The following is a 23,321-nucleotide window of genomic DNA, read 5'->3' as shown; positions in this document are numbered from 1 at the left end:
TGAAAATGATAGAGGCCTTAAAGGAGAAAAATAAATCCCTCAAACTATAATAGGAATACACAAAGAAAGCAATGAAAGAATTGAACAAATCGCTTAAAGAAATTAGTGAAAGACAGGAAACTACAATCAAACAAGAGAAGGAAATGAGGGATTCAGGACATAAAAACAGAGATAAAAGCAATAAAGAAGACACAATTTGAGACAACGCTGGAAATAGAAAACATAGGAAGGGGGACAGAATCTACAGACACAAGCATCACCAACAGAATTCACAAGATGAAAGAAAGAATCTCAAGGATAGGAGATATGACTGAAGGACTCAATACAACAGTCACAGAAAATGTAAAATCTAACAAGTTCCTGACTCAGACCAAGAAATCTGGGACACTATGAAAAGGTCAAACTTTAGAATAACAGGAATAGAAGAAAAAGAAGACCTCCAGCTCCAAGGCCCCAGAAAATATTTTCAACAAAATTGTAGAAGAAAACTTCCCCAACCTAAAGAAAGAAATGCCCACAGATACACAAGAAGCCTACAGAAACCCAAATAGATTGGACCAAAAGAAAAATCTTCCCACCACACAATAATGAAAACACTAAACATGCAGAACAAAGAAAGAATATTAAAAGCTACAAGAGAAAAAGACCAATTCACATACAAAGGCAAACCTATCAGAATCACACCAGACTTCTCAACAGAGAAAATAAAGGCAAGAAGAGCCTAGGCGGATGTCATGCAGACACTAATAGACCACAGATGACAACCCAGACTAGTATACCTAGCAAAACTTTCAATCACCATAAGGTGAAAAAACAAGATATTCCACTATAAAACCAAATTTAAACAATACTTAACCACAAATTCATCTCTATACAAGATACTAGAAGGAAAACTCCAACCCAAGGAGGATAACTTTACCCAGGAAAACAAAGGAAGTAAATAACCCCACATCCACAAAATCAAAAGAAAGAACACACACACACACACACACACACACACACACACACACACACACACCAACAACAACAACATTAAAAAGCAAAACAAATCAGGAACCAATAACTACTGGTCATTAATATCTCTCAACATAATGACCTCAACTCCTCAATAAAGAAATTCAGGCTAACATAATGGATTCTAAAACAGAATCTATAATTCTGCTGCATATAAGAAACACACCTCAGCAATAAAGATAGACATTGCCTTAGAGTCAAGAGCTGGAAAATGGTACTCCAAGCAAATGGACACAAGAAGCAAGCTGGACTAGCCATTCTAGCATCTGATAAAATAGACTTTCAACCAAAACTAATCAAAAGATATGGAGAAGGATCCTTCATAGTAAAAAATACACCAAGAGGATATCTCAATTTTGAACATCTATGCCTCAAAACAGGAGCACCCACATTTGTAAAAGAAACATTAATAAAGCTTCAGTCACACATCACAACCCACACAATAGTAGTGGGAGACTTCAGTAAGCCACTCTCCCTAATAGACAGATCATCAAGACAGAAACTAAATGGAGAAATAATGAAATTAATAGATGCTATGACTCGAATGGCCCAAACCAATATCAATAGAACATTTCACCCAAATACAAAAGAACATACCTTCTTCTCAGCACCACACTGGAACCTTCTCCAAAACTGATTTGGTCATAAAACAAACCTCAACAGATACAAGAAGATCTAAATAAGCCCTTTCATCTTATCAAACCACCATGGATTAAAGCTGGAACTCAACAACAACAGAAACAATTGAAAGCCTACAAACTCATGGAAACAGAACAACCCCCTACTCAATGACCTCTGGGTAAGGGATGAATTTTTTTTTAAAGAAATTAAAAACTTCCTAGAAATCAATGATAATGAAGGTACAACATATCGAAACTTATGGGACAAAATGAGTACTTTGCTAAAAGTAAAGTTCATAGCACTAAGTGCCTTTATAAAGAAACTGGAGAGATCCCGCACTAGCAACTTAACAGCACACCTCAAAGCCCTAAAGCAAAAGGAAACAGACACACGAAAGAGGAGTAGACAGCTCGAAACCATCAAACTCAGGGCAGGAATCAATAAATTATAAACAAAGAGAATAATTCAAAAAATTAACAAAACCGAGAGCTGCTTCTTTGAGAAAATCAAAAAGATAGATAAATCCTTGGCTAAACTAACTAAAAGGCAGAGGGAAAGTATTCAAATCAACAAAATCAGAAATGAACAGTGAGACATAATGACAGACACAGAGGAAATCCAAAGAATCATTAGGAGTTACTTCAAAAGCGTATATGCCACGAAATTTGAAAGTCCAAATGAAATGGACAATTTTCTTGGTAGATGCCAATTACCAAAATTGAATCCAGATCAGGTAAACAAATTAAATAGTTCTATATCTCCTAAGGAAATATTTCCTGGAAATAACCTGGATGTGCCTCAAGCAAAGAATAGAAACAAAAGTGTGGTACATTTACACAATGGAATACTACTCAGCTATCGAAAACAAGGAAATCTTGAAATATACGGGCAATGGGATGGAACTAGAAAAGATCATCCTGAGTGAGGTAACCCAGACCCAGAAAGACACACATGGTGTATACTCACTTATAAGCAGATATTAGCCATACAGTACAGAATAAACATGCTACAAATCGCAGACCCAAGGAAGCTAAGTAACAATGAGGGCCCAGGGCGGCATCTTCTTGAATCTCCCTCAGATGGGGAAATAAAATATACAGTGGAAGAGGAAATAGAAAGGGCACTGGGTAGGAGAAGGTGTGGAGAGGGAGTTGAGGGGAGGAGGATTAGATGTGGTGAGAGTGGGGGAGGGGCGGTTTGAGGATCTGGAGAGAAAAGGACACACAGAGGAAGGGAATGCAGGCTATCCTGATGAGATCTGATGGGTTGTGGTCAGAAAATGAGAGAGGAGAGCTCCCCCTGTCGGAGGTCTAGGGAAGGGAAGTAGGGAGCAAGAGGGAAGGAGAGCAGGAATGGGAAGATGCAAGGGATGCAATATAAATAAATTATAATAAATGAAAAATAGAAAAAAAGAAATAATAAAAAAAAAATGAAAAAGAAAGCAACGAAAAAGGAACTGAAGGTTGGGGCATCGTTGGAACAAGCGGGAGACCTGTGACAGGGTAGGCTGCAGGGAGGACATGGGGATGTCGCCAGCTGGACCTCCCAGGCAAAGCCATGTGTTCCTCTGGATAGTCATATAATGTTACGCTGTTTCTAGAGTTCCTCTCCAAAGAGAAACAGAAGATTTGCTGACAGAATCAAGCACACCCTTTGCAGTGTTCTGAAGCCAGCACCTCTGTGTAACAGGAACCGGGCCTTTATTGAAGAATTGGAGACAAACACATTAAGGAAAGCAGAGCAAAACTGGCCAATTACATAGATTTCTGACCTAACAAAGGAGTCTCTGATTCCTCAGCAGGGGACACATAGGAAGGCTTTCCCACCTGCCAGTTAATTTACACATTAGTCACCAGTGCTACAGAGTGGCTTGGCCTGCCTAGCAGTCTAAAGCTGGAATATGCAATAATAATTCATACGTACAAAGGATATCAGAATATTAATTATTTTAACTGCATTATATTGCTGCTTTGTGATTCAGAAATATTGCATGTGCTTTTTGGGTTAGATAAAACCGTCTGAATCGATTAAAATCCATGCTAAAAGCAGAGTTCCTGGCTGTGAAGTTGGTGCTCAGTCTATTTTCGCACTGCCACTGCAGGCCTCTGGACTCTATGATGGGTTAATTAACCTCCCAAGCTTTAAATTTGTCCATAAAATGGTGATAATAAGACACACCTCACCGTGGTGCATGGTGCAAATTAATTGATTTGGCAAAAGCACTTTTTTTTAATCTATGAAAGGAAAGTATAAATTGTAAATATTCCTATTGATTTTAATTGATAAAGGATCATTTTTCATACCATTTAACAACAGGGATCATGACAAAGATATTGAATGATACATAAAATGGTGAAAATGTCCTCCATCACTGAAAAAAAAGGGGGGGACTGCTTAAAAATATCTCCCCTCCAATCACCATCCATGACCCATACACTAAAGTGAGCTAATGATCCTCATCCCACCAGCGTGCAGCCTACTACAGTCTCTAGTGAAGGAAGAATGTTGACTTTTTTTGACAAGGACTTCTCTCATTTGGTGTTGTATTTTTAAAAAGTGGCCAATATTCCAATCTGCAGTACAACTCATTGCTGTTTGGAATATAAGTTATATGAAAGAATAGACATTATTTATTATATCTCATAGTGCCCTAGCCATGTTAATATAAAAAATTTTACACCAATATTTATATTGTAATTATAAACAAATTTGTTATAACTAAATAGGCATTGTATCATGTCTCACAGAAGTATTATTTCATCTGTATGTTCTTTCTTAAATGACTTTTTTTCTGCCTGGCAGCTCGATAAAGGATGTTGAGCAAAAATCTTAAAACAAAAATATAGCTAAGTTATTTCACCTTAAAACTATAAGTAAATAATTTAAAGACTTGTGTTTCAGGTATGAACCTGATGTGGAAGGTACAAAGCCGCATAAACCTGGAATTATATGGTGATAAAAGGTCAGTGCTTGGTGCAAGAAATGAAACATTGAACCTTCAAATGTGTCCAAGGCACAGTTTGTAGCTATCTTCAATCAAAATGCAGTGCCCATTGATTTTGCTCCCCAAACAGGAGGCCTAGTTCTCTGAGGAGCCTCTCTAGGAAGTCTTGCCCTAGCATCTGTTCTTTCCCCTCCCCCCACCCCACCCCCCCCCCCGACCAAATGTATGCACTGAGAACAAAGCAAGTTTTTAAAGGGGCAAATTCTATCAAGTTAAGTCAAAGTCAATTTAGGTCCCGGCTTACGAAGGCAATAGTGTAACCAGGGTGTGACAGTGAAGCTGACGTGCCTGAGGGCCCAAGCCCAAGATGCTGCTACGGCATCTTTTAAGGATCAACTCTGTTATGTACACACCTACACATATATATGAAAATAATCTTCTCATTTTTAAAAAGCCATGAGAGTGGGATGTGTATAAGTGTTCTTGTGTGCCTATGTACACGTATATACATATATGTGAAGCCTAGTTCAACCTATTTGGCAAGCACAACATCTTACTCACCCAACAATAGAATTGCCAGAACTGTAACCTAAATTAATCTCTCTTCACATGGTTGTGAATTTTAATGTTGACCTTAAGTATTTTATGCGCTGACAAAATTTACTTTTCCTTTCACTCATGCATACAGGTTAAGCATTATTTGGGGAGAGGGGGTTGGTATTCTTTTAAGTAAAAGAACTTTCCCTCTTAGGGAGATTAGCCAAATAGACATAATGAGATGATCCAATTTTATCTCCTTCGAAATTACAACTTTGTGACATTTGCACATTATTAAAAATAAAAATGTTTACATGATTACTGCAAGTATCTGTTTGATTTAACTTACAAAGCTAAGGGTGGGTTTTATTATCAAAGGAAAATATCGAGTATTGCCAATGGTTTTGAGAAGCTGAAATCATCCTGGTAGACATGTAAAATGCTGAACCACTGGAGAAAAAAGTTTTCAGTTCCTCCCACAGTTAAATCTACCTCTAGTCACAGTCTAGAACCATCTGGGAAGAGATCAGGCTGGCCTGTGGGCATGCCTGTGGTGGGTCGGCTTGATTTTGTTCATTAACATTGGAGAACCTAGGCCCCTGTGGGTAGACAACTCCTCAAGTTTGCATCCTGGACTATATACGTTTGGGGAAATGAACTAAGTAGTAAGGATGCACGCATTAGTGCTCTCTCTCTCTCTCTTTCTCTCTCTCTCTCTCTCTCTCTCTCTCTCTTTCTTTCTCTCCCTCTCTCTCTCTTTCTCTCTCCCTCTCTCCCTTTCTCTCTCTCTTTCTCTCTTTCTCTCTCTCTCTCTTTCTCCCTCTCCCTCTCTCTCTCTCCTCTCTCTTCATCCTCTCTCTCTTTCTCTCTCTCCCTCTCTCTTCTCTCTCTCCCCCTCTCTCTCTTCCCTCTCTCTCTTTCTCTCTCTCCCTCTCTCTCTCTCCCTCTCTCTCTTTCTCTCTCTCTCTCTTTCTCTCTCTCTCTTTCTCTCTTTCCCTCTCTCTCTTTCTCTCGCTCTACCTCTCTCTCTTCTCTCTCTCTCTCTCTCTCTCTCTCTCTCTCTTCTCTAAACTGTGGGTGTAGCTATGCGATTGAGTTCTACCATGACTTCCCTGTAATGATTGGGGAAGTTGTAGTAAAGGTAAACTTTCTCTGCACTAAGGTTTCTTGTCAGGGCATTAAGCATCGACCCAAACAAAAAACAAAAAACAAAAACAAAAACAGCCCCCCAAAACAAACAAAAACCCCAAGTATAACGGTGTTTAAAATGATAGCAAAAGCATAAACACATGCCATTATAAGTGCACTTATAAGAATGTTATCCAGTCTCTAATGGGCCATAGCACAACACTCATCCCATTCATGCTGATACCTATTAATAATTTAGTGAGTAAACAAATGGTGGTGCCTGCCGAAATAATATTCAGTCACAAAACTAAATAACTTCTGCGCATAGGTGGATTCAGAAAGCATGCTAAATGAAACAGAAATTATGCTAAATAAGACATGAAAGAAGAAATATAGTCGGAGTCCACCTACATGAGTATTTTAGTTCATTCCTACCCAATCTAAGATAGCTTTTAGTTTAGACTGGGTAATTTATAAATAACAGAAATTTACTTTTCAAAGCTCTTAAGGATAAAAAGAATAAGATCAAGAAGCCAGCAGATTTGGTGTCTAGTGAGGACATGGTCTTTGCTTCCGAGGTGACACCTTCTTGCTTCATGCTCACATGGCCAAAGGGCAAAAGAGAACAAACTGTTTCACACAAGTCCCTTCATATGGACACTAATCTCATCCATGCACATATGTGCATGATAAGCACATATCTTATGTACGTATGTATCAATACTCTTACCAGTTCTTTCACTGAATCACCTCCTATATACAATCTCTCAATACAAACATGAAAAGAGTAGGTAGGTAATTTCATAAAGGCAGCAAGGGCTAATATAATGGGAAAAGCGATCGGATTTCTCTTATGCCAGATGAGAGGCTTCTGAACAATGCGCTGTACTCACGTGTACATGTCTGAGGAGGTCACAGAGGTTTCCATCCCCTGGGATTAGAGGTCCAGGTTGTTGTGAGCTTTCTAGTGTGGGTGCTAGGAATCAAACGCCAAGTCCGCCTCGAGAACAACAGATGTTCTCGACCACTGAGCCATCTCTCAAGCCCCTGAACACGGCATTGTATGATTAATGTAGTTAATATAATAACTTTCATAGTTCATATGTATTTGTGTAGATATAGTCTTGATATGTGCTCCAATTTAGACTAAAGATTCTGATCTTCCTGCCTCGGCCTCCAAAATCCAGGAGTTGCAAGTGCATGTGGTATGGCCGGCTGTTAATTATGTACAGTTTTTCCACAAACTAAACCTTGAGGGTAATAGGAATTGATTTAGTATATTTCCACAAAATGTATTCAGTTCAATTTGAACCATTATTTTTTCATAGTAACTACAAGTCCTTATAGCCCATTTGTGTATGTTTGTGCACCAAATCCAGTTTCTAGAAGTGGTAAAGGCATACACTGTTTTCTAATTTATTAGATGAGAAAATAAACATAAAATTTACCTTTGCAATTCCATTGAAGTTCACTTGAAAATACCCTTCTTGAGGTTTATTAAACTCTAATCATTTTCTTGAAAGATTAGCAGCAATTATCATTAAGGTTTAAGCATTTAGCTGTGACTACTGCAATAAATCTTATTAAGATAACTGAAACATACTTCTTCCGCATGTAGCAACCTGTCTCCGAATCACAACCATCTGTAAGTGGTGATTGCCTGGTGCACACAGATGGGAGTAAAACAACTGTAAAGCTATACCATTCTTTAATCATCACTTGGTACCGAACAAACTGAACTCTGAATCAGACTATTTGCATTTGAAAGATTATATGATCGCTGTAATTAGCAAATACTCTCCAGGTCTCTGATATAAAATGAATTATGGGTACCTGATTAAAAATAACACTTGAACTGTGCAGGCCCCCTTTCTAATCTCTGACAGTCTATAAAAAAAAAATCATATGCTAACAATAGAGGAGCTGGTTTCAAGTTTTTATAGCACACAATTCCCCTGAAGATTTAAAGTGACAGAAGAAGGGAAGAGAATAATTTATTCTTCCTGGCCTCCAGCACAGAATCATGAAACCTTGGAATCCGGAACTTCAGGGCTACACTAAACTTCTGTCAACCTAAATCAGCTATAAAGGTGAGAACCTGCCCTGCCTTGCCTCCCCCTCAAAGCAAGAGGAAAGCAGATCCATGTTACTCACAAAGCCCACATCACAAAGTGAGAAAAATATCAAGGAAACCAATATCTTTCCAAGACTGACCACACTCTCCCCGACCTGGTCGCCTTCCCTTATAATAAAAGCCCAAGAGCAGAGGCCTGCACTCTGTGCATCAAAGAAAGGAGTTTGCAGCTGAGACTACTTGAGAATGCTTCACCTCCAGTCCTGAGTGTGTTCATGCAAATTACTTAACCATTACAGTTTTCTCATCTATTAAAGGCAAAGCCGGGAGCAGTGCCGCACACCTGTAATCCCAGCACTCGGGGAAGCAGAGGCAGGCAGATCTCTCTGAGTTTGAAGCCAGCCTGAAGAAACCCTGTCTCAGAAAATAAATAAACAAGCAAGTGAGCAAGCAAACAAACAAACAAGAATATGTCCACACACACACTTGAGTGCACAAAACACATGCACACAGGAATGCACAAAACACAAGCACACGGCATTCCTGTGAGCTTCGGTTGACCTAAGAGGTTAGCATAATGGTGCATAAGGAATGCCTAACATACTTTTTTAAATAAAGCTGATAACAAAGGATAATTAATGACATCTAGTTAGCATCTAATGGTGAAAATTACATCATTTTTCAGTCTTGAATAGTATAAAATATTTCCACTTTTGCCAAGAATTCGTTTAGCAATGAGAAGAAAGTATCTACATAGAGGCCGGCCACCCAGCTTAAATTATGTTTTGCTCATGTATTAGTTGGGTGACTTTGGCAAGGGGGTAGGGGGGGTCAACTTCTCTGGGCTTCTTCTGACTCATCTGCAGAGTGGACACAGCAGCAATCCACTAACAGTGTTGTTAGGGGTAGAAAATGACTCAACAAACCTAAATTAAAAGAGGCCCAAGTATCTGGAACTGTTCCCTACGCAGTAATTATCTGCCAGTCACATATGAGCTTGACCTTGGGGGTGCAGTAGAGGCCTGACATGGCCCTTGACCTCACCTGCCTTATATCCTACTGGGCCACAGCCTTTGAAAGATAACTATGAAAACACTTAAGTGGAAATTACAGGGAAGGGACGAGGGAGAAATCTGAGCATAATCAACGGGCCTGAAATATCTGGGCTATGTGTTTCACGTCAGGCTCTCCACCCACAGGTCTCAGAAGTGCTATCTTCTCACTGGCCAATAAAAGAAATACACCCTAATGTCCAGAGGCCGAGGTAGCCGTGTGTCCACATGGTCATTTCTTCCCTTTCCTAACGCAGCTTGCTTACTTGGTAACTGTCTGAAGATTATTGTTATTATTATTTGCAGGGAAAAGTTTTTGTAACCTCAAATGACCTCATGCTTTGAGACGCCAGATGCTGAAGAATATTGAAATTATATTTAAGGCAGTATTACGCTCAAATTACGATGTATTTTCTGCTAGATTACATTTTTAAAAGGCCGTCATCACATACTATATACACTTAAGATATCAAATGACTGCATTTACATTTGAACCAAAATAAAAGTTGAAAGTGGTTAATGAAGTTCTAATTCATAGCCTTGAATGTTTTTAGCCTACTACATCCAAATTATTTTTTTAAATAACTACCACCATAAAGGCTAATGCAGTGCAGATGACACCCCAAATATTTGCAATAGGTCACATGATACCAGTGCAGCAGCTCAACAATTGGCTATAATAGGTTTAAGAAGGAATGATAGACTGTCTTGATACTTAAATAGATAATATTTTCTATTAGATCTTTTTTTTAAAAAAAAAAACTTGATTAACACTCGAAATATTTCTCAGTTTGCCAAAAGAAGCCCTCATTAAAGAAATTTTCACTGAGTTACATACAATATGCTCATCTGTCACCATGAACTTGTTTTTACTCTATATTCAAAGCTGTATGTTTATTTCTCTTTTCTAGTTCAGTTCTAAAAGCCAAAAATATGAAACAGATGTGGTGACTTTCTGTGTACTGGGAAGCACAATCATGCTTCTTTGAATCGTTTAGGCTCAACAGTTGCCCTCCCAAGAGCACATCCAAGCCGCAAGATACTTCCCAGCCAAGAAGCCAGCTTGCTACCTGTCAAGGAACCGAATTGGCAGGCCACAGCTGGGTGGTTGCGATGGATGCTTCCAGAGCCTGTGAATATAAAAAAAAAAAAAAAATACACAAGGCGAACTTCAGCTGATGGGGTGTGCTGCCTTCCTCCGAAGAGGGTGAGCTGTGAGCTAGCACACTGCAAGATCTGCTTTGTTCAGTGGTTAACTGTGGCTCCGAGTTCCGCCGGCCTTGCTTCTGAGATAACAGAAACCTGGACACTAGCCAAGAGCAAAGGAGAGCAACCTTTCAAAGCACTAGTTACAGCGATGATCCCTTCAAACCTGGGCCTGCCAGATCCGCCTGTGTTTCGAAAAGCACATAATGTTGATTTTTTTTCTTTTGCTGAAAATAGTTTCAAAACATGTGGAAATTGCTATAATTGAAGAGAAGTCTTGAAACAAATGGTAATTTTGTTCTCAAATAGGAAACTTTCTTCAGGCTGTGGGAGGTGAGGAAAGGACGTTTCCTTTTCTTCTAAAATAAGTGAGTGCTGAACAGGATGGCATTCATAGAATCCTGCCTTGATGTTGTCAGTTTACAACTTCAAAGGGGTTTTAAAACAAAAGTTACAGGAGAATGTGTTTAAATGGTAATATACATAGACAGCCAAGTCCGTGAGGTCGTAAGTTTAATGCAAATAAGCAGGCCAATAGACCAATAAAGCATGTTTTTCCTTAAAGGGAACTATGAACCAACATTCAGCCATTGAGAATCCGTTGACTTAATGTAGACTTTTCTGTTGCATATTAATGGGGCTAAAACAAAAATACAAACTATTTGAGATGTCTCGTGCAAAGGGAAATAAAGGATAGGTAAAATATATAGAGATGAGAGCTATAAATTCCTACAGCAACAAGGACTCATTTCTCTCTGTATCCAGGACTGTGGGTCTTAGGAGAGTAAAAAGTACAGACAGGGAAGGCACAGGCAGACACTTGCAGAAAATTAGGATGCTTTTAACCATCATTTTATCACTAGGTCAGGCCAGATTTTCAGACTAGTATGTAATGTGCAATGACTGCTCTAGTCTCCTCTCACTTTCTCTAACCAACCACTCAAACCAATGTGTGAGAGAACATAACCAGAAGGCCTTGGTACTTTGGTCCTGTATCCTGAGAAGCACCTCATCCTATCTGACCATTGCCAGCCATATTGACTCATGATCGCTCTCGTCTAGCCAGTGGCACAGAGGGATAATTTGTTTTTTCTGGCCCATTTAATTGCTGCATCTGGCATTCCCAGGGCGCTGTCTTTGGGTTACTTGAGAGAAGCAACGTTCGTGTTCACTGAATCAGACGGGACTGAGCATGCCGGAGGCTGTAGCATAGGAGACTGTGCACCTGCCAATCATCCCACCGATGCAAAGACAGCGGTCCAAAGCTGAATGCTCTACAGCTACGATGGAAGCAGAGATGCTCGCTGCTGCACCACGTAGTTATCTTGGAGACAGCTGTTGGGGTAGAAGATCCACACTCTGCTCCCAGAGCCTGCTCCAACCAACAGGCCAATGGACCCAGACCAAGAAATGTGTAATTTATCATACATGTTTGTAGAGAATCTTAGGAAAAGTGTCTCTGTTGCACAGCGGATTGTGCTTCCTCCGGGTGCAAAGGGGAAACAAAGACACGCTTCTCTCTGACTCAGTGTGAAAGGCTGAAAAAAACATCCTCAGCTCTTCATCCACCAAATTATGATGTTACAACGCAACAGCTAGTGTACTCACCATGGCGGGAGTGTGTCAGAAGCAAAGAAGAGGTGATAAATATTCTAAGATGAGGCTGCACTTGGCACCAAAGCCAGAGCTTTCCTGGGACCATCAAGGCAGAGGGACCACATGAGAGATGGGAACATGGTAGTGGGATTTGCACTGTGGAGCACAATCAGCTGGGTGGTATCATCCTGTGTGGGAGTCAGAACTCACCTTTCCGACACACAGATGCCATTCACGGTTTAAAGCAACGGTATAATGTGATCGAACAGTAAGCAGAGTTCAGAATTTTCATTTCCATACATAAGTGCCATCACAGATTATTCTCTCTGGGTATAAATATATAATTCCGTATTAACTTCAATCACACGCTATTAGGTGCACCTCTCTCCGAGAAGTTTGAAAGCCATATCTCGTCAATTGAAAGGACAAGCTAAGGAGATTGCGGAAACATGCCCAGTTCTTTTTACAGAAATCTCCAATTACAATAAACCTCAATTATTTGAGAATAAAATATTATTTGAATGCAGGATTCTGAGCAGCTTCAATGACACTGATGCATAAGCTGCAAAGTCGGTGCTTTGAAACACAAGAAAACGTATTTCACATTGAAAAAATGATAATTATTTCACATGTTTCCCACCCCCATAATAGCTTCTCCTAAAGCGTGGAGTCGCATAGGATGATTTATATACAAATATGTAGATGCATACAAACTGAAATGCCAAACATTGAAAGGGGCTCAAACGAGTGGGCATTGCATATGGAAAAGGCTTAGAAGGAACCCTGTTTTGTGATAATGAGATGTTTTCCAAGCTCGACTTCATTCTGGAAATCTAATCAGAACAAGTCATGTTTCAATGAGACAAAAGGGAAATGCGAAAGGCAGTCTTACAGATCTGTAAAGACAGGATCTGACATACGAACTGCCTCCATGCCACCTCAAATGCATCAATGGGTCAGAGACTGGGCTGAGAATCCCCATGACGTAGGAAGTAGAAAACCTCCCACTAACCATGGTACAGACTACACTGTACCAAAGCCAGGCAAACCTTTTTTAAAAAATATATTTTATTAATTATTCATATTACATCTCAATTGTTATCCCATCCCTTGTATCCTCCCATTCTTCCCTCCCTCCCATTTTCCCCTTACTCCCCTCTCCTATGACTGTGACTGAGGAGGACTTCCTCCCCCTGTATATGCTCATAGGGTATCAAGTCTCTTCTTGGTAACCTGCTACCCTTCCTCTGATTGCCACCAGGCCTCCCCATCCAGGGGACGTGATCAAATATGGGGCACCAGAGTTCATGTTTCTCCACAACTGAGTGGAGTGTGGAGTCTGACTTTCACACGAACTCTGGCAAACGACTTTCTGCTGCTTGCGAACAAGTCAAAGACTGGCCATCTACTGCGACCACAAAAAAAAAAAAAAAAAAAAAAAAAAAGAAAATAAGAGTAGAGAAAGGATTTGTGGCTGAATGATCCTTTCTAGGGTGTTTACAAAATATGAGCTTACGGCCCACAGAGCTTTGACTTTGTCTGGGTACTTCCATGTTTAAAATTTTCAAGACGTAACTGATTGTCACATTAGCTAGACAATGTTCCCTGCAGTAAAACTTCATGTTGTGCACAGAAAAGAATGGAAAAAAATAATAATTTAATGTTGACAGTGTTTCCAACAGGAAGAGTAAACATAGCAACATTTAATCTAGAATCTGTAGTCAGATTACTGATCCAACTAGTCAGACATCCCTCACCTCCAAATAAGAAGACCTCGAGTAAGGAATCTGTTTCTGTGGGTGGCTGAATCGCATGCCAAGTCTCCTTACGCCAGTTAACTCATCCATGCCCTGGCTCTCTCTCTCTCCAGGTTCAACTCTCTCCTCCTCTCTACCGTCTCTGTTGTCAAGCAATCTGAATGAAAGAAGAGGTCTGCTCTTTGTCATTAATGTCTGTTATATACATACAAATAACATTCGCCATTCTGAGCAGATTGTATTTAGGAATTTAGGAATGTATATGCATTTATATATCCATATATATATATATATGTAAAAATCAATCAATTCATTAAAAAGTGGCCATTAATTTAGAAGAGAGCAAAGAGTCATACAGAGGAGAGTCTGAAGGAAGGAAAGGAAAAGAAAATAATGTGAGTATGCTATAATCTTAAAAGAATAAAAGAAACAGTTTTCTAAATTTATAAGTAAATTCTCATTTATCGCTCAAACTGGCAACTCGTGTACGATTGCCATTCCACAATCACATGTCCCATCCAAAGCTGCATAAAGCAGTCTTGGAAGCGGATTATAAGCCTTCCCTTGGAGGTTGCCTAGGTTTAGTTTTGGTGTTTTGGGCATGAAGAATATGTGGTTCACATGAAAAGGTAATAAGAGGAAAAAAATACAAATTTTCACTCCTCAAATAAATATCATCTTAGATTTTTCAGATTTTTTGTGATCACTTTTTAAACACGTATTTTTAAGTGCCTTGCCTATAGTGGCAGGTACGAGACTTGCTTGTCTGCAGTATTAGGTTTAGTTGTCTGCGGTGGCAGATACAAGACATGGTTGTCTGCAGTGTAGTGTATACTAGACTTGGTTGTTTACAGTGACAGGTACTAAACTTGGTTGTCTGCAGTATAGTAGGTACTAGACTTAGTTATCTGCTGTGGCAGGTACTAGACTTGGTTGTCTGTGGTGGCAGGTACTAAACTTGGTATGCTTTCACCAACACACTAAAGTCAACAAAATATGACAGCAAATACATTGCTGGGTATTTCAAGAGTATATTTTAGGCTTATACCCATTCCATCCATTTTTTCCTTGGTTTTTATTTGGAATAAAAAAAAATTCCAGCTTCCACAAGAAACAAGAAAAGCTCAATTGCAGTGAGCATCCCTGAGGGTCTGAGCGATGCAAGGACAAAACTCTGAAAGCAAGCAACCAGAGCTGCAGCCCTGGGAGGTCAACAACTTCAATACACAAAAAGCAGATGGAAACCCCAGAATCTAGAACCGCTGAGGCTCACGGCAAAGTGCAAGAGAGCACTGCTAAGCTCAGGAAGGGTGTCCCTGACAGTTGCTGCTGAGTGTTGGATTGCGTAAGGTCAGCACTCACCAACTACAGGGCCTGACAGGGTTTGCCCACGCATCTTTCGATCCTACTTGAAGAAAAGAGATATGGCTAGGGCTTTGAAAGTCTCAAGGTGATATAAAGGGTGGCCTTAGAGAGGCCTAATCATTGCTGTCCTGCTTTCAAAGCATTCTTATTTCCGGCACAGAAACCTGTGGCAGGGGCGGGGAGGGGGGACCCCTGGTTGCTATTGTGTCGTGGAGAACGCAGTATGTTCGTGGCCACCAGCAAGCCTTCAATGCTTCATACACAGGCCTTCTCCGCAGTCAGCTTCTCCTAGAGGGGCATGGGATTTGGGAGTAAGTCACAACTTAACGTGAGCAGTGAGTAGTGTTCTACTCAGATGGCCAATGGAGTGAAGGAAGCAGTGACCACGACCGCACTGAAAAAATTTTTAGTTGAACACGTGGGTAGCTTAAATAAAGACACCCAGGCATAGCACATTACTACCACTAAAGGGTTGATAGGGGACAAATTTCAAGTTATTAGTTCTAATCAGCATCCCTGCTTAAAATCTTCTAGCTATGTTGCTCAGTGCAGCCATCATATGCAACGCCCCTGCTCCCCAAGCAGCTGCCACTGTCAGGATTTTTTCGTGGGGAAAAAAAATAGGACAGTAGGGATCCAAGATGGCGGCAAGAGCAGTGTGGACCGTGTTTGGAGGCTCTAGTGAACAATTCAGGGAATTGCACAGATTTCTGAGCCAGGAACACCGAGGTCCCCACACCACAGCAGCAGGAGTGCTCCACGGTTCGGAGGGACCAGGGTGCAGAGGACCTGCATGCCCCTGCACACGGGAGGAGTGTGAATTTTCTCGGATCCGAGTGGCAAAGGCAGCAGCAGCAGCAGCACCAGTGGCACCAGCGGCGGTGGCTGAGGTTTGCAGCTCATAGCCTTCCGGTGGAGGCGATTGGTGTGGTGGCCAGTGGAAGTTGCTGCGGGAGAGGGCACTCTGGGCAGGATTTGGGTCGCATGGTGCCTTCGGATCCAGACTGGACTCGGCGGACAGTTCGGCCCCAGAGTCCCGGGTTCTGGCCCAGCCCAGCAAGCAATTCTGCCTGAGGTACTAACTCAACGCGGCCACAGCTCCCCTGCTGTGGCACAGGCTTGGCGGAGCGCTCAGTTCCACCCAGGCACCCTAGAATCGAATCAAAGACCCAGATATGAATCCACACACATATGGTCACTTGATTTTTGACAAAGAAGCCAAATCCATTCAATGGAAAAAAGGATAGCATCTTCAACAAATGGTACTGGTCTAACTGGAGGTCTATGTGTAAAAAAAAAAATGCAACTGGACCCATATTTGTCACCTTGCACAAAACTCAAATACAAGTGGATTAAAGACCTCAACATAAAACCAGAGACACTAAGTCACTTAGGGGAAAAAGTGGGAAAGAGCCTGGAACATATTGGCACAGGAGACAACTTCCTGAACAGAACACCAACGGCCCAGGCCTTAATGTCAACCATTAATAAATGGGACCTCATGAGGCTGAGAAGCTTCTGTAAGGCAGGAGACACTGTCAAGAGAACAAAGTGACAGCCTACAGACTGGGAAAAGATCTTCACCAACCCTACATCTGACAAAGATCTAATATCCAAAATATATAAAGAACTCAAGAAATTAGACACCACCAAACCAAATAACCCAATTGAGAAATGGGGCTTGGAACGAAACAGAGAATTCTCAACAGAGGAATATCAAATGGCTGAGAAACACTTAAAGAAATACTCAACCTCCTTAGTCATCAGGGAAATGCAAATCAAAACAACTCTGAGATTCCATCTTACACCCACCAGAATGGCTAAGATCAAAAATTCAAGTGACACCACATGCTGGCGAGGATGTGGGGAGAGAGGAACACTCCTTCATTGCTGATGGAAATGCAAACTAGTACAGCCACTTTGGAAATCTATCTGGTGCTAGCTCAGAAAAATGGGAATAGGGCTTCCTCAAGACCCAGCTATTCCACTCCTTGGAATATACCCAGAAGATGCTCCAGCACACAACAAGAAAATTTGCTCAACCATGTTCATAGCAACCTTATTCATAATAGCCAGAACATGGAAACAGCCTAAGTGTCCATCAGTAGAAGAATGGATAAAGAAACTGTGGTACATATACACTATGGAATACTACTCAGCTATTAAAAACAAGGAATTCCCGAAATTTGTGGATAAATGGATTGAGCTAGAAATGATCATAATGAGTGAGTTAACCCAGAAGCAGAAAGACTCAAATGGTATATACTCACTTATATCTGAATGCTAGCCCAAGGGGCATGTCCCACGAAAGCCTTCACTTACCAGGAAACTGGGACAGATGGGAGGACATCCTATTGGGACTCTAGATGAGAGAAGCATGGGAGAATAGCAAAGTAGAAGTATCCAGAGGGTCCTAGAAACCTACAAGTAGAACATTATGATAGGCAGATTTGGGCCCAGGGGTCCCGCTCAAACTAAGGCACCAGCCAAGGACAATACAGGCCCTTTAAGCCCCTACCCAGATCTAGCCAATGGTCAGAACATTCTCCACAGTTGAGTGGAGAGTGGGATATGACTTTCTCACGTACTATGGTGCCTCACATTTGACCATGTCCCCTGGAGGGGGAGACCTGGTGGCACTCAGAGGAAGGACAGCAGGTTACCAAGAAGAGACTTGATACCCTATGAGCATATACAGGGGGAGGTAATCCCCCTCAGGAACAGTCATAGGGGAGGGGAATAATGGGAAAATGGGGGGGGGCGAAGAATGGGAGGATACAAGGGATGGGATAAACATTGAGATGTAACAAGAATAAATTAATTAAAAAAATTTTTTTAATCAGAAAAAAAATAGGACAGTGGCTACAAAGGGGCTTGAGTGTTTGATATAAGAATTAGCGTTAAGGTTCAAAGGGCATGATGCACGTGAGAAATAAACCGAGCTCCGTGTATGGAACATGTGTGAAGTGGCCTGTGAGTTGGGGTGCTGGTAAGAGCCATCCGACAGCAGACAGCATATTTCAAACTTTGTTTGAGTCTCACACTTAGTGACCCATGAGATCTTTTCTTAGAATAGGTGAAGTGAGATTATTTCTGGGTAATAGAGCAAATTCTTCAGCAAGAGGAGAGGCTGAGGTGGCAAGTACAAGCACAGGCAGGTGGTCCCTCCAGCAACCGGCGACAGAGTTGGGTAACATGAAACTGAGCTACAGAAGTAGAGTTAGCGAGGTCTGGTTTCTAATTCGGAATAAGTTCCAAGTGAATAGGAGGCTCAAAGATTTATTTATTCAAGACCTTTAACTTTGGGAGAAATTGAAAAAATGAAATGATTTACTAAAGCGAAGAGGGAGATAGGCTGGCTCTGTCACCTACACATCCTTCCTCTCTGGGACACCGGAGTGACATTTACCACACACCTTAAGTTAGCTGGGCTCTAGAGTGAGCATTTTTTTTTTTTTTTTTTTTTTTTTTAGTGACACAATGAATGGAAACGGTTGTCATCACTGGAGCTACACTGAGGACTGTCAATCAGCAGCTCAGTCCACAAAAACAAATGGAAATCTAACGTGAGCCACCACGTGGGTGGCCAAGTTTATGACAAAGCACCAGAGAGTCCTTCGATGATGTGATGACTCTAAAACTAATGCATACATGGTTAAGGATCACTTAAAGAGTAACTCTATTAATGTCAGTCTATATTTTTATTTATCAGTGTGTGTGTGTGTGTGTGTGTGTAGGTGCATGAAAGCCAGATGTCAATATCAGATGTCTTCCCCAATTGCTGTCCATCTTCTTCTGTTTTTTGTTTGTTTGTTTGTTTGTTTGTTTGTTTGTTTTGAGACAGAGCCGGAAGCTTATGAATCAGGCCGTCCTAATTGGCCCAGCAAGCCTCAGAGATCCTCCTGGCTGGGACAGCAGTCACATGCTGCCACATCTGGGTTTAGGAATAGGTTCTGGGGATCACACTCAGCACCTCGTACTTGCCCCCCCCCAGCACTTTGTCCACCTAGCACCCCTCCCCAAGCTGTTCGAAGTAGTGACAAGTTTCAGAACCAGTGATTTAAAAAAAAGTCAACCATTACCGTGCCTGTAGCCTGTGGCTTCAGTGGTACTGTAACACGGGAGGAGCTGCTGTCAGAGAGGACGTGGCGTAGAGCTGCTCTCCTGCACTGAAATGGGCCACTAAGGAAAACTGATAACGCAGCGTGCACTCCTTTACGTGCCACCACTTTGCGAGAGGAATCAGAGGCATTCTAAATTCTATGAATAAATAAACACTATACTCTGAAATTCATTAAAATTTCACACAGATGTTGAAAAACAATACTTATATATAATTACATGTAATTTTATGTGTTTTATTTTTTAATGTTTTTATTTTTTGAGCTTATAACAGAATTACATCTTTTCCACCTTCCCTTTCCTACCTCTAAAGCCTCCCATTGACTCCCTCTTTGCTCTCTTTCAAATCAATGCTTTCTTTTTCTTTGTTGTTTTATATATATTTAGCATATATATTACCAAATGCATGAATATAACATGGTCAGTCCATATTAAGTTACTTGTGTGTTTGTTTTCAGAGCTGGCCATGTGGTTCTAGATAGCCAGTTGTTGTGCTTTTCCCTGAGGAAGACTGTTTCTCCCACTCCAGGAATTCCCTAGATGTGTGCAGCTATTGTCTAGGGTTGAAGCCCCATGGACGTCCCCCTCCTGCTTCACCGCAGCTTGTAATTATATATTTGTTTCTGTGTGTATGTGTGTGTGTGTGCATGCATGTGTGTGTACATGCATGTGTGTGTGCGTGCATGTGTGTGTGCATGCATGTGTGTGCATGCATGTGTGTGCATGTGTCTGTGTGTGCGTGTATGTGCATGCATGTGTGTGTGCATGTGGGTGAGTATGTGTGTGCATGTGTCTGTGTGTGTGAATGTGTGTATGTGTGTGTGCATGCATGTGTCTGTGTGTGTGCATGCATGTGTCTGTGTGTGTGCATGCATGTGTCTGTGTGTGTGCATGTGTGTCTGTGTGTGTGCATGCATGTGTATGTGTGTGTGCATGTGTGTCTGTGTGTGTGCATGCATGTGTCTCTGTGTGCATGTGTGCGCATGCATGTGAGTGTGTGTGTGTGCGTGTGTATGTATGTTGGGAGGAGAGCAGTGTGAATATGAGTGCAGGCCCCTCAGAAGCCAGAAGAAGGCACCAGATCCCTGAGAGCAGACTTACAGGCTGTTGTGAACCAGTTAAAATGGTGCTGGGAACCAAACTTGGGTCCTCTTCAAGAGCTGTCTCTGCTCTTAACCATTGAGCCATCTCTTCAGCCTCTATGTAATTCATATGTGTATATATAAAGGCATATTATGTACAAATATATAAACAAATAATTAATGCAAATGTAACAGTCATATTTTAAATGTTGAAAATATTCATTAATCTACCTTTAACTCATCTGTGTGAGCAGAGTAATGGAAAATGAAAAACTGCATATATTGAAATGACTGTTCTGAAAAATAATAGCATTCTACTAATAGAAACATTTCCCTTTTCATATGATGGGGAAAGAGGTCCCCCTTCTGTCACAGGTCTACGGGAGGGGATAGGGTGACAAGGGGAGGGGAACAGGAGGATACAAATGAGGATCGGGATGTAATCTCAATAAATTACTCAAAAAATACAAAACTTAAAAAAAAATACAAAACTTTTTATTTTTTTGGTTTCTCGAGACAGGGCTTCTCTGTGTAGCCTTGGCCGTCCTGAACTCGCTTTGTAGACCAGGCTGGCCTCGAACTCACAGCGATCCGCCTGCCTCTGCCTCCCGAGTGCTGGGATTAAAGGAGTGTGCCACCGCGTCCAAGAAATGTTTCCCTTCATTCCTTGCAAGTTCTCTTAGACAAACATTAGCTTGTTCTCAAGCAGCCATAATTTGCACTATCATTATGGTTTTAAGAACTAAAACTTGCTGTCTAAAAAACATACTCTCAAAACAGAGTAATATTAACACCATGATGAAAGTTGTTCCATGAAGACAGTGAAAACAGAGGAAGAGAAAGCAATGGCCAAACTATTAGCTGCTTTCCCATTTAGGTACTGACCAAGTATGTCCTTCCTAGACCTCAGAAAGCCTGAAGGGTGTGTGTGTGTGCGTGTGTGTATGTGTGTGTGTGTGTGTGTGGTTCCTGAATTATTTATCCTGAAATTGTAAAGGCATCTGCTATATTCTATCAACTTTGAACGGATCTGTGTCAATTGACAGATATATAGACTCAATGATCCTATAAGCCCAAATGGCCATTCTGTACTCAGATGAAAAATGTCACGTGAGCCCTTTGGCCTTGGCGATTCTGGCGCAGACTAGATTATTTATGAGGATTACATGCTTTGGTCACCAATAAATCTTACAGGCATCCTCTATGAAGAAGCCAGTTTTCCCTGTATTAAGTTGTGCGAGTCAGTGGCGGCTGTGAGTGAACCGCGTGAGAAGTAGTCAGTATGTGCGTGTCTACACAGTGAGCCACTTAGAGCGCCTTCCCCTTAGCAACAGAAGGTGGTACTTTGCTTCGGAATTTATTTCCTTATGGAACATATCCTAGTGATAAAAATGACTCGGAATATTTTGTGACTCTGAAGTGCAATAATTAAAACATAATCTGTTCTTTAGGAGCTCTAACTTGTTCTAAATTTGAGATACACAACTGGGATATCTTGTTATATTTAGACTACCTAGAGAGAAAATCATGTGATTTTTTTTTTCTTTTTTACAAAGCTGAAGCATGAACCAACCAAGGCAGTGTGACATGAGATCACAGGCTAAATATAATTTCTGAATATAATACATATGCAAAGATTCAATATATCATAAAACTGAGGTACATCCAGCCCATTAAAATTAGCTTAATGTCTCTGAAAGTACAATGGAGTTCGTCTTCTCTAAATCCTTTGTGTTGCTGGTTTAAAAGGGAAAACTATACACCTCTTACCTTCCTAGCTAAAACTGTATTACAGAAATATAAATAAAAGTGAAAGACACTAAATGTTCAGTCATACTAAGACTGGGATGAAAGTGATTAGCACACAGGGCATGTTGGGGCTGCATAGGCTGATAGAGTTCAAGGGCTACAGAAGACTTAACAGGGGAGAGCCGCCTTCCATCAAGTGTCCCATTAAGCACAAGGTTAGGAGTGGGCAGAATAGGAAAGAGCAGAATGCGGCAATGCTTTAATGTAGGGAAATAAATTTAAATGACCTTATAAGGTCTGATCATTTGTTGAGCCTTCCCTCTTCTCAAACAGGTGCCATGGCTGTAGCATTAATCTAAGTAAAAGGCTATGTAAATGATCCACTGGTGGCACTTAGAGTTCCATAAACTTTTCAACTAAAATGTTTAGAATACTGGGCCGGTAGAATGTCTCAGCGGGTAAAGAGCTCTTTGTGATAAGCACGAGGACCTGAGTTCAAATCCCCAGAGTAGTCTGAAGAAAAGCTATGAGATCTTTGATCCACTGAAACTTGTAATCCATGCCTGCTGCCAAGATCACAAGCACATCACTGACAAAACTTGCTGGAGGAGTACTAGCAGCTAGAAAAAAAAAAAGCCAGATAGTTACTAGGGTACACTTTGGGGAAAGATGCATCACCAATGACATCACCAACTTGGAAGAACACGGACTTTAGGACATTGAGTGAAGTAGTTCAGAGAACTTGCCTTCAGAGTGTGAGGCTTGACTGGTACCATAATCAGTGTATTTACTGACACTTCCTTTCTCTATTGGAGTTAAATGGCTAGCCAAGCCAAAACAGTCTAAGAGATGAGAGAAATCTGTGCTACCATGTACCTGGCACAAGTGTTTTCTTGTTGATACTCAAAAACCACACCAGTTTTGATGAGATGGACTTGCTATACTATCAGAAATTTTCACAGGCTTATTCCTCGAAAACAATCTTTTTAAAAAAAAAATAGTGTTCTGCCTGCACTCCAGAAGCGCGCATCAGATCTCATTACGGATGGTTGTGAGCCATCATGTGGTTGCTGG

The sequence above is a fragment of the Acomys russatus genome, chromosome 30, assembly GCF_903995435.1.
Source record: "Acomys russatus chromosome 30, mAcoRus1.1, whole genome shotgun sequence".
NCBI lineage: Eukaryota > Metazoa > Chordata > Mammalia > Rodentia > Muridae > Acomys > Acomys russatus.
Note: the sequence above shows the minus strand (reverse complement) of the source record.